Source organism: Marmota monax, unplaced genomic scaffold, assembly GCF_021218885.2.
Source record: "Marmota monax isolate L192 unplaced genomic scaffold, Marmota_monax_Labrador192_F-V1.1 WCK01_AAM20220418_F8-fsc00001, whole genome shotgun sequence".
In the NCBI taxonomy this organism is placed as follows: Eukaryota; Metazoa; Chordata; class Mammalia; order Rodentia; family Sciuridae; genus Marmota; species Marmota monax.
The window spans coordinates 60,673,682-60,686,502 of record NW_026693777.1 but is presented as its reverse complement, the minus strand read 5'-3'; the positions used below and the strand labels follow the sequence as shown (position 1 = coordinate 60,686,502).

The 12,821-nt window shown below is 41.4% G+C and overlaps 1 long non-coding RNA gene across 1 annotated transcript; it reads left to right on the top strand.

The window, feature by feature from the left end:
* The first annotated feature begins 2,878 nt into the window (after positions 1–2,878).
* Positions 2,879–9,111, top strand: LOC131424839 (uncharacterized). Its single transcript, XR_009228408.1, has 2 exons — positions 2,879–3,111; positions 8,165–9,111. It is a non-coding gene; the product is annotated as an uncharacterized LOC131424839 (long non-coding RNA).
* Positions 9,112–12,821: the final 3,710 nt, after the last annotated feature.

The following is a 12,821-nucleotide window of genomic DNA, read 5'->3' as shown; positions in this document are numbered from 1 at the left end:
TTTTTATCAGTGTGCTAAATCTATAATTCCTAATGGATATGATGTAAAGATATTAAGATGTTTGCTATACACTATGTAAGTGGTACTTTTTAATCAAACTCAAAGTATTTGATATGAAGCTTTATAGAGTTTGTCTTTGAGATGTAGAGATAAAGGGATTTATTTCATTGATCTTTCCACTTCCTGGGTTCCCTTGTCTAATGTCCAGACTATTTACCAAGGTAAATAATGGCAGACACACTGAAGGTATGTATGTGGGGTTTGTTTCTGACCTGCCATGCAAAGTCAAGGCTTAGATCTGTTTCTTGGGTGGGTCTCCAGATGGCTATATTAGAGAAATCAACTAGTCAAGGATTTACCTTTGACAGATGTTAAAAAGTGATCAAGTAAGGGTTTATTATTATTACTATACATACATAGAATAATGTGGTTATTCTCTCAGGAATGGGGTGGAAAATCCTGAGTGTAAATTGATTGCTGTTTTGAAGAACCCTAAAGATTCTATGATAAGTGGGTTGAATTTCTCTTTCCCTTTTCTGAAGAATCTACATTTCTTTGGGGGAAAGGAATCTTTACTACATGTCCTATCCTAGGTTTTGATTATCTAAAAATATACAGCACAGAAAAGTGTGTGTGTGTGTGTATACACACACACACACACACACACACACACACACATATATATATATATATATATATATATATATATATATATATATATATATATATATATAAAATCTTAAGATTCACACTTCAGTAGGGCAAAACCACACAGATGCCATAGGTTTCCAGGCCCTTCCAAGCACTACATTAACATCTCCTCTAGCTGCCTTTACCACTGTACCTGTTGCCTGCATGCTTTTGCACATGAATCAATGGCTACTTGGGTTTATTATCACCTATCAAAACCTTGCCTGTCCTGTATGGAATTGATAATGTATTTTGAGCAATCTGTTGGATATAATGTATTATATTTCTCTCTGGGAATTTAAAAGTAAATAAGGTTGATTTCTGCCTTAAGGTCATGTGCTAATGTAGTTGAGGAAATAGTTATGCACAATTAATTATGATACACGGCAGAATGTTCAAGTTACACAGTACAAAGGAATAAGTAAAGGGGATACCCAGAAATGAAAAAAGCATAGTAGAAATGGCCTTTAGGCTCTTTGAAAGACAAGTTGTTGCAACACATAACTAAACCAGTCAGAATCATTCCAGGTGAACTGGGCCTGCATGAAATAATCACACAGAGATAGAGATATACCTTTTTCTTTGGGTTCTGTGTCGGCTCCTCTGACTCAGCTCCCACAAAGCAGGCAAGGTGGGCAAGAAAGCATGCCTCGAACTCGGGTTTTATTGGGGGAGACCTTTCCATGGAATACTCTATCCCAAAAGGGCAAAGAGGTAGGATTACAAAGGAATAGGTGAGAGTAACTCAACCCCAGTGGGTGACGCCTACTCCTGGAGCCACACCTTGTTATCTGAGGTAACACCCGGTTTACTGCGACCTAGTATGGCCATGCCAGACTGAACACAAAAAGTCTTCAGAACTCGGCGTATCAGGACTCAAAAGCATCTGCATCCAGCAGCTCCCAACAAGTAAAACATCAATGTAGACAAAAAGGAAATAGAGGATTACCGCATGAAGGAAAGTCATGAAAGATGCTGGTTTTAGGAAATAGCAAATATATAACAAGCAAGGGAGTGGGAGATAAGGTTGGAGTGGTAAGCTAGATCTCAGTTGTAGAAGGTATTGAGTGTTGTATCCAGATAGTCTAACTTGATTTGAAATCACTGAAACAATGAAGTCTTTTCAAGTAAAGTGTTGTTAGAAGGGTTGCAGTATAACAGATTATTTTGGGAGGAGAAAGATGAATGACAAGTGTTAATTGTACAAATAGGAGGTGGATACAAAAGCATAGATTGGAAAGCTGTTTAAGAGGTAGCAGATAATAGATTGACCTCATCCCCAGAATGAGTATTTAATCGTGTAACATTGTGTCACAAGTGAGAATAGACACTGTGCTAGGTGCTGGGAATATAAAGATGACTTAAAAGACCTTGTTTTCAAGTATTTGTACTTTCATAAAAAGTGATATCTAAACAAGAACCCCCAAAATGTAAGTTTTGTAATTAGTTTATGTAATGTATAAGGATTGGGAAGATACAGGAACTGCTTCTACCACTTCTGTGGTAATACACACTTGGAAAGATGGGCTAGCATGTGGTAATACACACCTGGAAAGATGGGATAGCATGTCTGACATCAAATTGGCCTTTTCCTTTTTTTTTTTTTTCCCTTCCCTCTTTGCAGAGGATCGAATGAATCCCCTTTCAAACTTCATGTGTTGGAAATTTAATTCCCAAAGCAACAGCACTGTGAGGCACGGGCTTTGGGAGGTGTTTAGGTCATGAGTGGATTAAGCTATTATAAAAAGGACTGCAGGAGTGGGTTTGCCCTCTCCTGCTCTTCTCCACTGTGTAGGCTCAGTATTCACCCTTTCCTTCTCTTCCAACTTCCCCCACATGAGGACACAGTAAGAAGAACCATTCTTGTTAGGTTCAGAACAGGCTGAACTATGTTATCTGCAGAGCAGGCTGAACAAATGTTAGCTGCAGGATGGCCCACGCACTCAAACCCCTGCTCTGTCTGGTCCTTTATCACCTGTTTACGTCAAAGCTGAACATTCAACCCCCACTCAAGGCTGAACACTCAACCCTCCCTTGTGCCAACAAGGCAGCTTGCAGACCCAGAGGCCCCGTTAGATTTGGGCTATAAAAACTCCCTCCTGCTGGGCCCCTCTCTTGCTCTCTTGCTCTCTTGCTGTGTCTCTCTCTCTTGATCTCTCTGTCTCCCTTGCACGCATGCTCTTCTCTCTCTCTCTCTCTCTCTCTCTCTCTCTCTCTCTCTCTCTCTTTTCTCCTCTGTTGCACTGCTGCAAAAACATCTCTTGGTCGCTCCGAGTGCTGTGGTCACTTTCCTTTCATTGGTGCCGAAAGAGGGTTAAAACCCACTTTTCGGTCCCTCTTCCTTCTGAAGTGCCACTCACCAGATGACCTGAACCCATTTTCTCGATTGCCAGAACTACTTCCACCACCGGCCTTCAATTGGTGAGTTGCCCCTTTCTGGAGTCCTAAACCCAATGGAGGTGTCAGGAGGATTTGACCGTTGATTGTCCAGCAAACCTCTTTGCCCACCTGCGGTGAGGAAAACACCCCACCACAGCCTTCAAGGCCACGGTGGTCCTCAGGGACTCCTTCCTAGGGCAGAATAGACTCTTAGATTCAAACTTATTCCCTTCCCTTCCCAGCTATTAGTTTACCAGCACAGGCTTTGTAGGTCTTCCTCGAAGGACTCTGTAACCTCCAGAGACACACAACAGAGAACTGAACATCACCCCACCCATACCTTCATGGTTTTGGTGGCTCTCATAAAGTCCTAGTCCTCTCACCTTCAAGACTCGGCCGCTAGAGAGACACTTACCCTCCCCTTCCTCTCTCTTCTCCTGTCTCTCTCTTTCCCCTCTTTCTGGCCCTGGGAGTATCCGGCCTCTCCAGGAGGGGTCCCAAAAAGCCTTGGTCAAGGTCTCCCACAGCTCCGGCTCCGGCTCCGTCCAGGACGAGAGCTTCAACTGTCAGGATTCGGTGACTACCAAACCCTGCAGCTCGGACCTGCCACTAAGGCACTCCTGATTTTTGGCTCTAGCGGAGATGCCCCTTTTGCCAATAAATCAGTTTCCTCCTTCTCTCTTATACTATCTTTGCATTCCTTCCCTCTCCCTTATACTACGTTTGCGTCTCCTTCCTTCTCCCCTATACTACTTTGCGTCCTCCTCCCTCCTCCTTATACTACGTTTGCGACATGGGTAATGTGTCCTCTCTGCCTGTCAACTCTCCCCTACAATGCCTCTTGGATAACCTCAAAACCCTCTCCTTGACACCAGACATCAAACCCAAAAAATTGATCAAATATAGCACCCAGGCCTGGCCCACTTATCCCTTAAACAACCAAAACAGATAGCCCCCTTTTGGGTCCCTGGATCCCTCCATTCTAAGGGATCTCTACAATTACTGTGAGCATTCCAAAAATTGGTAAAGATGGCTTATGTCCAGGCTTTCTTCTTGCTCTGATCCAATCCTGCTCTCTGCACCTCTTGCAAACCTCTGCAAATTCTTCTAGCCTACAAACCAACACCCACAACCACTGATCCCCAATCTTCTCCTCCTCTGGACTCATCCACTTCTTTTGACCTTGCTGAGGAACCTCCACTCTATCACCTGGCTCAAAAAGGTCCTCACCCTCAACCTTCTGCCCCAGCCCCTCCGTGGTCACCCCCACCACCTCAGCAACCTGATTTCTCCCCTCCAATTACTAGATCAAAAACCCAAACCTCGGCCGGTTCTCAGACCATTGCTCCCTTACTGAGGTAGCAGTTACTGAAGGAATCCCTCCACCCACTCACTCCTCTCTTCTCCTGTCAGTGCCCACACCGGGTCCCACCAGGTCCTCTTACCAGCTAACCCAAAGCTCAAATGAGCTGAGGAGAACCCTCAGACTCCTATCCAAGATCTGGGATAAAATGGCCTTTAAAGTTGCTTTGTCATCCCTGAAAACAGGTTACTAAGAATTTGAAGTCCCTTACAGGCTTTTTGGGATATTCACTCCCATCCTGTTCTACTGCTCAAGTTTTCCTTGCTAGGGAAAATCCTATTCTTTTACATCACTCCTTCCTCATTCTCAGATCCACCATGGAGCTGCTCTCAGCCCTGCCTTCCAGTTTTCCCCCTCCCTACCCAGGCCCACAGAAAAGTCATAACTGACCTTCTCCAGAAATCTTCACCGTGGCTGATTTTAGGACTTTCAGCAAAAAAATCTCTACAAAAGAGTTTAATGTAGATAAACTTCCTCTTTTCATATTGCCCTGTTTTACTTGGCCACTGGCTGAAAAAATCAGCACTCCAAAAGCTAGACACCCCCCTTACTAGTTTTTCACAAAATATGTGAACAAGACCTCTGGCCTTGAGCTGGGGCTTCACAGAGATGGCTACATTTCTAAGATAAGGAAGTTACCAACTGGGCTCCATGGTAACAGCTGGCAGGGGGAGGAAAGAAAGGGAAGAAAAAGCTCTCCCCTTCCCAGGTGTCCTTGAAGGGTTAACTTGCCCAGAACAGAGAAAAAAAACAACAACAAAAAACAAAATAAAACTGCTTTTTGTGAACTTCTGCAGACTCTGAACTTCTGAACCCCTCCCCTTACATGTTGGGTACAAAATTCTGAAACTACCTAAACTTGGGGTTCAGGGGATTAATTGATTACAACAGAAGCAGTGCGCTCTGAATCTGGCTGCAACCAAATAAAACTGTTTCCCTATATTCGCTGCTATCTTAGGTGCCTTGCCTTGTCCATCCCTACAACAATATAATTCTATATACTTAAACATTGTTCATATTTTCATGAAATGGTCAACAGATGTGATTAATTGTGTGCTGCAAATAACAAAATATCTCTTATTAAAATGGAATAATTTGCCTAAGTCCAGAAATTTACAAGAATTGTTTCAAAATGTGAATAAAGAAGGAGTTAACAGATAGGAAAGAGAAATTAGAAGGTTCTAGGTATGGATTTAATAGAAGGAAAATGTGTTTCTGGATAAGAGAGTCTATTAAGTAAATAAGAGGGTTTAAGCAAGTGATAAAGAAGGTCTGTGTACGTTGGCTATATAGGTGTAAGTAAGTGCTAAAGAAAGTCTGTGTATACAACTATGGTTAAACAACAACTGTTATTTTACAATATTGTAATATGTTATTTCTTTAAGAGCTAAACTTGATTAATATAAAACATCAATGTAATTGTGGTACTATTACTCTTCTTTGTGTATTAAATGTGTTCATATTTTCCAGGTATATAAGTCTTTAAGATAGAAGCTTTAAAAAAAATTATATCAAGCTGGTGTTCTCCAAAAGGTTGCATGGTAATTTTAGGCTTATAAAAATAACATATTGGAGATTTATTTATATCACTTAATGTTCTATAACTGGACCTGTTATCAATAAGATTAATATAAAGTTCTATAAACTGGGTACAATTTAAATGTAATATCATATTGTATTAGTTAGTATTCATGTGACATCAAGCAACAATATATGTAAACTTTATAAAATGATATTTAAAAACAAAGATCAGTTCAATAATAGAACACTTTACCTAAGATTTATAAATCTTAGCCTTACCTGAGATAAGGCTCTGCCTCCCATCTTACTATATGTCAGAATGACTCCAAAGTAGGCCAGACTTCAGCTAAAGCCCAGTACTCTTAATTTAAGGTGAAACTGACTTTGCTGGATGTTTATGATCAAAACTTAAATTAAAATGGCCAAAAAAACTAATATTTCGCTCTTACCCTCTGAGTCAGTCTGAAATCCAGGGAACAGGGAACTTCTCTAAAGAGCTTTGCAACTCTGGGCCACATAACCTCCTTATCAGGGAGATTAATGAGACCACTAGAGAATGAAAAGCCAATCAGTGCACTTGCTGTGAATAGGAGGGACATTGGAGATAGGAGACATCCCTGATGCTTCCAAGGGAAGCCACATGGTCAAACAAGACCTAGACCCATCCTAGCGCAAATGGCACTAACAGAACTAAGAAGCTGTTCTCAAGTTCCCCCACAGGTGACCTCTATGGGAACACAGCTGACTCTTAACAATAGATAAAAACAAAGTCAATTTTGACCAGCTTGATCTTAAACACCTACCAAAAACAGTTAAGCCAAAACACAGTCGTTCCTGGGAGTATTGAAGGACAAGAACAGCTAGAAAAGAAGAGACAGCAACTAGGCCAACAGGCTCCATGGGGAATGTTCAGTCAATTATGGCCTTGGCTCCTCCCCCTTACAGGACCCCTGTTAGTCCTCTTTATGTTTCTCCTAATAGGACCATGTATGTTAAATTGTCTACAGAAGTTCCTGCAAGATCAGATATACAAATTCACCAACCAGTCGGTCCACTTCTTTAAGACTACCAGACCTGATGCCCAAGACAGAGACCCACGACTCATGACCAACTCCTCTGGCTCCAGAGACTCTGCCCATCTAAAACCCTCTCTAACCCCTTTTTTCCAGTTTTCACAACCCCTCTTTCACTTCATAGGAATGAGAACTACTCTCCAGCAGGTCCACTGTGCTTATTCTGTCTCCTCTACAGTATCCCCACAAGGAAATATCAAACCTAAACTCCCCACACCTCAGATGAGGAGCCACTAGCCAGGCAAAGACTGGTAGATCAACTTCACTCATGTGCCTAGGCACAAAAAGCTTAGCTACCTACTTACTTTGGTTGATACTTTTCCACGTTGGGTAGAAGACTCCCCTACATCCAGGGAGATTGCTAACACTGTCACCTCCATCCTCATCCAGCAAATCATTCCCAGGTTCGAACTTCCTGCCTCCATCCAGTCAGACAACAGTCCAGCCTTCACTTCTCAGGTTGTTCAACTAGTCTCCAAAGGTCTCAACATCACTTGGAGGCTCCACATCCCCCACCAACCCCCAATCCTTGGGTAACGTTGAGAGGCCTAACGGCATTCTCAGGGATCATCTCACTAAACATGCTATTGAACTCAGGCTCTTCTAGCCCAATCTCCTGCTGTTGGCCCTCACCTGAATCAGGCAGCCCCAAGGACCCCCTCAGGCCTTAGCCCCTTTGAGCAATTCTATGGGTGCCCTTTCTTAATCAACCAAAGCTTTCCAATCACTCCTCCTCCCCTTGTGTTCTATCTGCCTAAACTCACACTTCTATGCAAACTCCTAAGGGAACATGCAGACTAGTGTCTTCCTGTTCCATTCATTGCCTCAATCCCAGCACAACCACAAACTGAATTGAACCCTCTTCAACTGGGTGACTCAGTCTTACTTCAGGAACTGCATTCTCAATCGTTGGAACCTCAATGGACAGGACCCCATACAATAATAGTTACTACCCCAATGGTGGCCAAGCTTTTGGGCCACTCTCCCTGGTACTATGTCTCCTGCCTTAAAAAAGGCACCTGTTCCAAATTTCCAGTCCTGGACTTCCACCACGACCACCAAACTCAAAATTTCTCACCAACCCTCTTCTTCTTCTACTAATCATTATTCTCTCTCAAATTTTTATCTCAAACCACAGATGCCGCTTCTACATCCAAGCAACATGGCACCAGGATGACACCACCCACTCTCAGTTTATGGGTCAAGACGATTGCCCTTCCACTGGCTGCAATCGGGCTGTCACCCTTAACATTATTGGATTCAACCAAGCCACCTCCGATACTTCCTAGAGTCCCTACAACAGGAACAATGGCTGATACTAAAGATCTTCTCTGCTCAGAAATGGTTTGATGCCATTGACAACCAATGGCTTCAAGAAATCTTTATGGACTTTGACCCTTCCGAAATAACTGTCTATAGCCACTGGATGTCATTTCTGGCTGCCATGGTGTTCACAGACCTGTCCCCTGAACATTCCTCCACTTTCCCTTCTAGATTCCACGCCACCCACCATTAAGCAGGAAGTAGCTAGAGGACTTTATGACGTCCCCTGTGTCGCTTAGAAAAACAAAAAGGGAGGAATGTTAGGTGCAGAACAGGCTGAACTATGTTATCTGCAGAGCAGGCTGAACAAATGTTAGCTGCAGGATGGCCCACACACTCAAACCCCCGCTCTGTCTGGTCCTTTATCACCTGTTTACGTCAAAGCTGAACATTCAACCCCCACTCAAGGCTGAACACTCAACCCTCCCTTGTGCCAACAAGGCAGCTTGCAGACCCAGAGGCCCCGTTAGATTTGGGCTATAAAAACTCCCTCCTGCTGGGCCCCTCTCTTGCTCTCTTGTTCTCTTGCTCTGTCTCTCTCTCTTGATCTCTCTGTCTCCCTTGCGCGCATGCTCTCCTCTCTCTCTCTCTCTCTCTCTCTCTCTCTCTCTCTCTTTTCTCCTCTGTTGCACTGCTGCAAAAAGATCTCTTGGTAGCTCCAAGTGTTGTGGTCACTTTCCTTTCAATTCTAGGTACTTGCACCTTGATCTTGGACTTGTCAGACTCCAGAACCGTGAGAACTAAATTTCTGTTCTTTATAAATCACCTAGTCAGTAGTATACTGTTAAAACAGCACAAAACAGATAAGACTCTCACCTTTCCCTTTGTTTGGGCTAGATAAATACATTAAGAATATTGGGAAAGGGAAAGGCAAGAATTAACCTCATCATATTGGATTGGAATTGGAAATATCAGAGTGAGTGCATGGTACTTCATACATCAAGAGAGATGGAAAAACAGTTACAGCTATTCGTGTTATAGGTATGCATATTCCATAATTCACAGAAAAGATCTGGAAGCAGCAGAGGGGCTGAAGCAATTAGCACACCTAGCATCTAGATCTTGGTTTCTAAATCCCATTCATCACTAAAAGAAACAAGAATTGCTTGAAGAAATTACTAATTCTCAAGATTGGGTCAGGGAAAGTACAAGATTAACTGGGAACTCATGCTGCACCAGAAAGTGTCCAAAGAATGATGGGGCATATCAGAAGAACACAGGAGCTAGCTTAAGGGAGTCCCAGGTCAGAGAAAATTAGAGCATCGAATATTATAGAAAGAGTTTGGAATCTTTTGAATAAAATAGGAATCCATCAATGGATGTGTAACTGATGTGAATCTGCAATCTGTGTATGGGGTGAAGGTGGGAGTTCATAACCCACTAGAATCAAAGTGTGGAATATGATATGTCAAGAAATTTGTAATGTTTTGAACAACCCACAATAAAAAATTAAAAAAAAAAAAATAAAAAAAAAAATAAAATAAAATAGGAATCCATGAGTCCATATTGATAAAAATGAATAAATAATTAGGGAAGAAGGAAACAGTCTTTTCTAGAGTAGACTGCCAACCAATAAATGGAATGATAGATATAGAGAAATCACCAATTTTTAACCATTAGAATCATAGTTTAGTAATCAGTAGATGCCCAATGTAATGAGTAAAAATTTGACAACATAATTTGCATAGTCTTACATTATTCATTATTTATTTAATGAGGATAACATAACCTACTAGTTTACTGAGTGCTAACAGAACCTGGAAGAAAGTGTCTTAACCAAGAGAGAAAAAAGTTTGTATCACCAGCAATAAGACAAGTCAATGGAGTGTTTCCCAATATATACCACGAAGAACACAGTACCACTTGTGTGATAGATTCCTGGCAAATAAACAAATCATGAGGAAATACCAGAGAAACCAAACCAAAGGACAGTCTATAAAACAAATGGTCAGTGATCTTCAAAAATTCTCTTTCCCATGAAAGGCAGGAAAACATTCTAGGACCATTCCAAGTTATAGATCACTAAATTAAAAGCAAACAAACAAACCCCTGCATTTAATGAAGGCCACAGAAGTCATCCCCCAAGAAAGAAAAAAGTTTCTTATTTTAGACACATTTTTATAATACTAACTCATTTAATGTTACTCGAGCTCATTTAAGAGCAATGAAAACATACAAACTCACAGTAAACAGTTTGGAAGATACAAAGTTTCAAAAGCTCTTAAAAACATTCTGTCTGGCAGCAAAACTTGTCTAGACCTGAATATTAGTTTCCTATTCTTCCCTGGGAAACAACATCAATAACAGCAAAAAGCTTGTCTCTAATCACTGGTGTGCTGAAAAGAAGAACCCGTTCTTTTATTCAACTCTTGAAGCCTCACTTTCTGCAGATAATATTTTCTAATGCCAAGTACACATCAGTCATCCACAGTTTTACTAACAGGTCTTTCAAAAAGACCTCTATCCAGCTTAAACTGCTGAAACTGAACCATAAAGTTTTCTAGTTTAACCTGTTAGATGGGATTCCAAATAAACAAAGAGTATGTTGTCAAGTAAGAGTTCCACTAACTATAATCACTTCTTGAGATAGTATTTACATTTGTTCCTAAAGTTTTCAACTGAAAGTGAAAAATGGGGATTAAATCCTGGGGTGTTCTGCCACTGAGTTACATCCCCAACCATTTTTATTTTTTATTTTGAGACAGGGTCTCACTAAGTTGCCCAGGTTGACCTCCAACTTGCCATCCTCCTGCCTCAGGCTTCTAAGCAGCTGGTATTGCCACAACCAGCTAGAAGAAAGGATTTTGAATGTTCTTACCATAAAGAAATTATAAATGCTAAAGATGATAGATATGCTTGCCTCGATTTGTACTTTACCCAGTGTATACAGGAATCAAAATATTATATCGTACTCCATAATACAATTTGTGTTATACAATACATAACACATAATGTGTCAATTTAAACAATAAGTGGTAGAGGGGGAAAAAGGCATGAGGCCATAGTGGCACCAAAGTTATATTTCTTGATTAGAAAAATCTTCAAAAATAAAGAAGCTAGAATTTTTTTAAAAAAGAAAGAAATGGATCCAGAATAAAAAAATCAAGTGATTGAGATTTGTTTCTGAGAAAGTTAATATTTCTATATAACTAAGAAGTAGTATGTATTGTATGTCCAGTTTGTATCTCATGGAATTTGTGTTTTACCTTTAACTATTTAGTCTTGGTCCCAATAATATACAAACATCACTTTCACTATTGTGAAAAATAAATAATTGAACACATTTTGCAAGTATAATGTCTGTCCTCTGCCCCACTGAAAGTGATGTGAGTTTTAATTCCCAAGTGCCACATTAGGCAGCTGGAAATAGTTTCTGTCCTGCTCCAATCTTCAGTCTCATGAAATTGCACAATGAGTTAGTTTCTTTTGAGTTCAGAAAGGGTGGTGAGGTAAATTGTGAAATCATAGTACATTAGGCTTAAAGGTCTCTCTATATGTGCATGTTAGGTGCCTAATAAAGTAGTAGGTCAGCCCCTAATTCAGTTTGGCTCTTTTTAATGCTACATTCTAGTGCCTGAAAACTTTTACTCTTAAGGAGCAAGGACTATGTAACTTAGTCAGTGCCTAAGGCCAAAATGTCATTTTGCATACAGGGGAGTGCTGAATTTGCTGTCAGCCAAGCCTTCTGCCTCTCAGGGGCCCGTGCTAAAGTTAATTCACATCTGGCAGCGGGGACATCTTCAGAATGTTAGGACTGTCAGCTGCAACTTCCAGAAGAAAAGAAGTGTGAAAAGTGGAGTCTTAGAAGTAGCCAGCCCAGCGCTGGAGTTTGCTGAAAGAGGAAGTACAAGGAGTGAGGGGAAGAGCACTGAGGTAGGCTGCCAACTCCACCATTTGCTAAAGCGTTATCCTTCCTTGGTCTTCTCATCTGTAACGTTGGAATGAATAGTAAGGCCTTCCTGGTCTAGATACCCAATAGAAAATGGATATAAAAGCTTCTTTTAGGTTATAAGTCACTGTATAAATGTGGAGAATTATCAGATCAAATCAATGAGAGATGCCATTTGGGCTAAAAGTTGAAAAGAGTTTGCCAGACTGGAGAGGAAATTTCAAGCTGAGAGACAAAGTAGGATCAACATTGCAGTGAAGGGAACACACAGGGCGTATTAGTAGACGGCAAGTCTTCCAGGGAGGCTCAGGCCCAGCCAGGTGCCTGTGGCAAGGGGAACAAAAGGAACTGCCATAGTGCTGGGGAGAACTTGTGAATGAGAGGTCTTGGGGTCTTGGTAAAGATGGTGGACATTATCCTGAGATGGAGAGTGATCAAAAGCTGGTTAAGAGGTGGGAGTAGGGGTGGCAACATGGTGAATCTACAATAGCGAGGAGTAGGGCTGTAATAGGGAGAGGTAGGTAGGGGACAGGGTGGAAATGGGGAAAGTCTGAGGGCAGAGAGGTCAGGAAAGGCTGTTTTT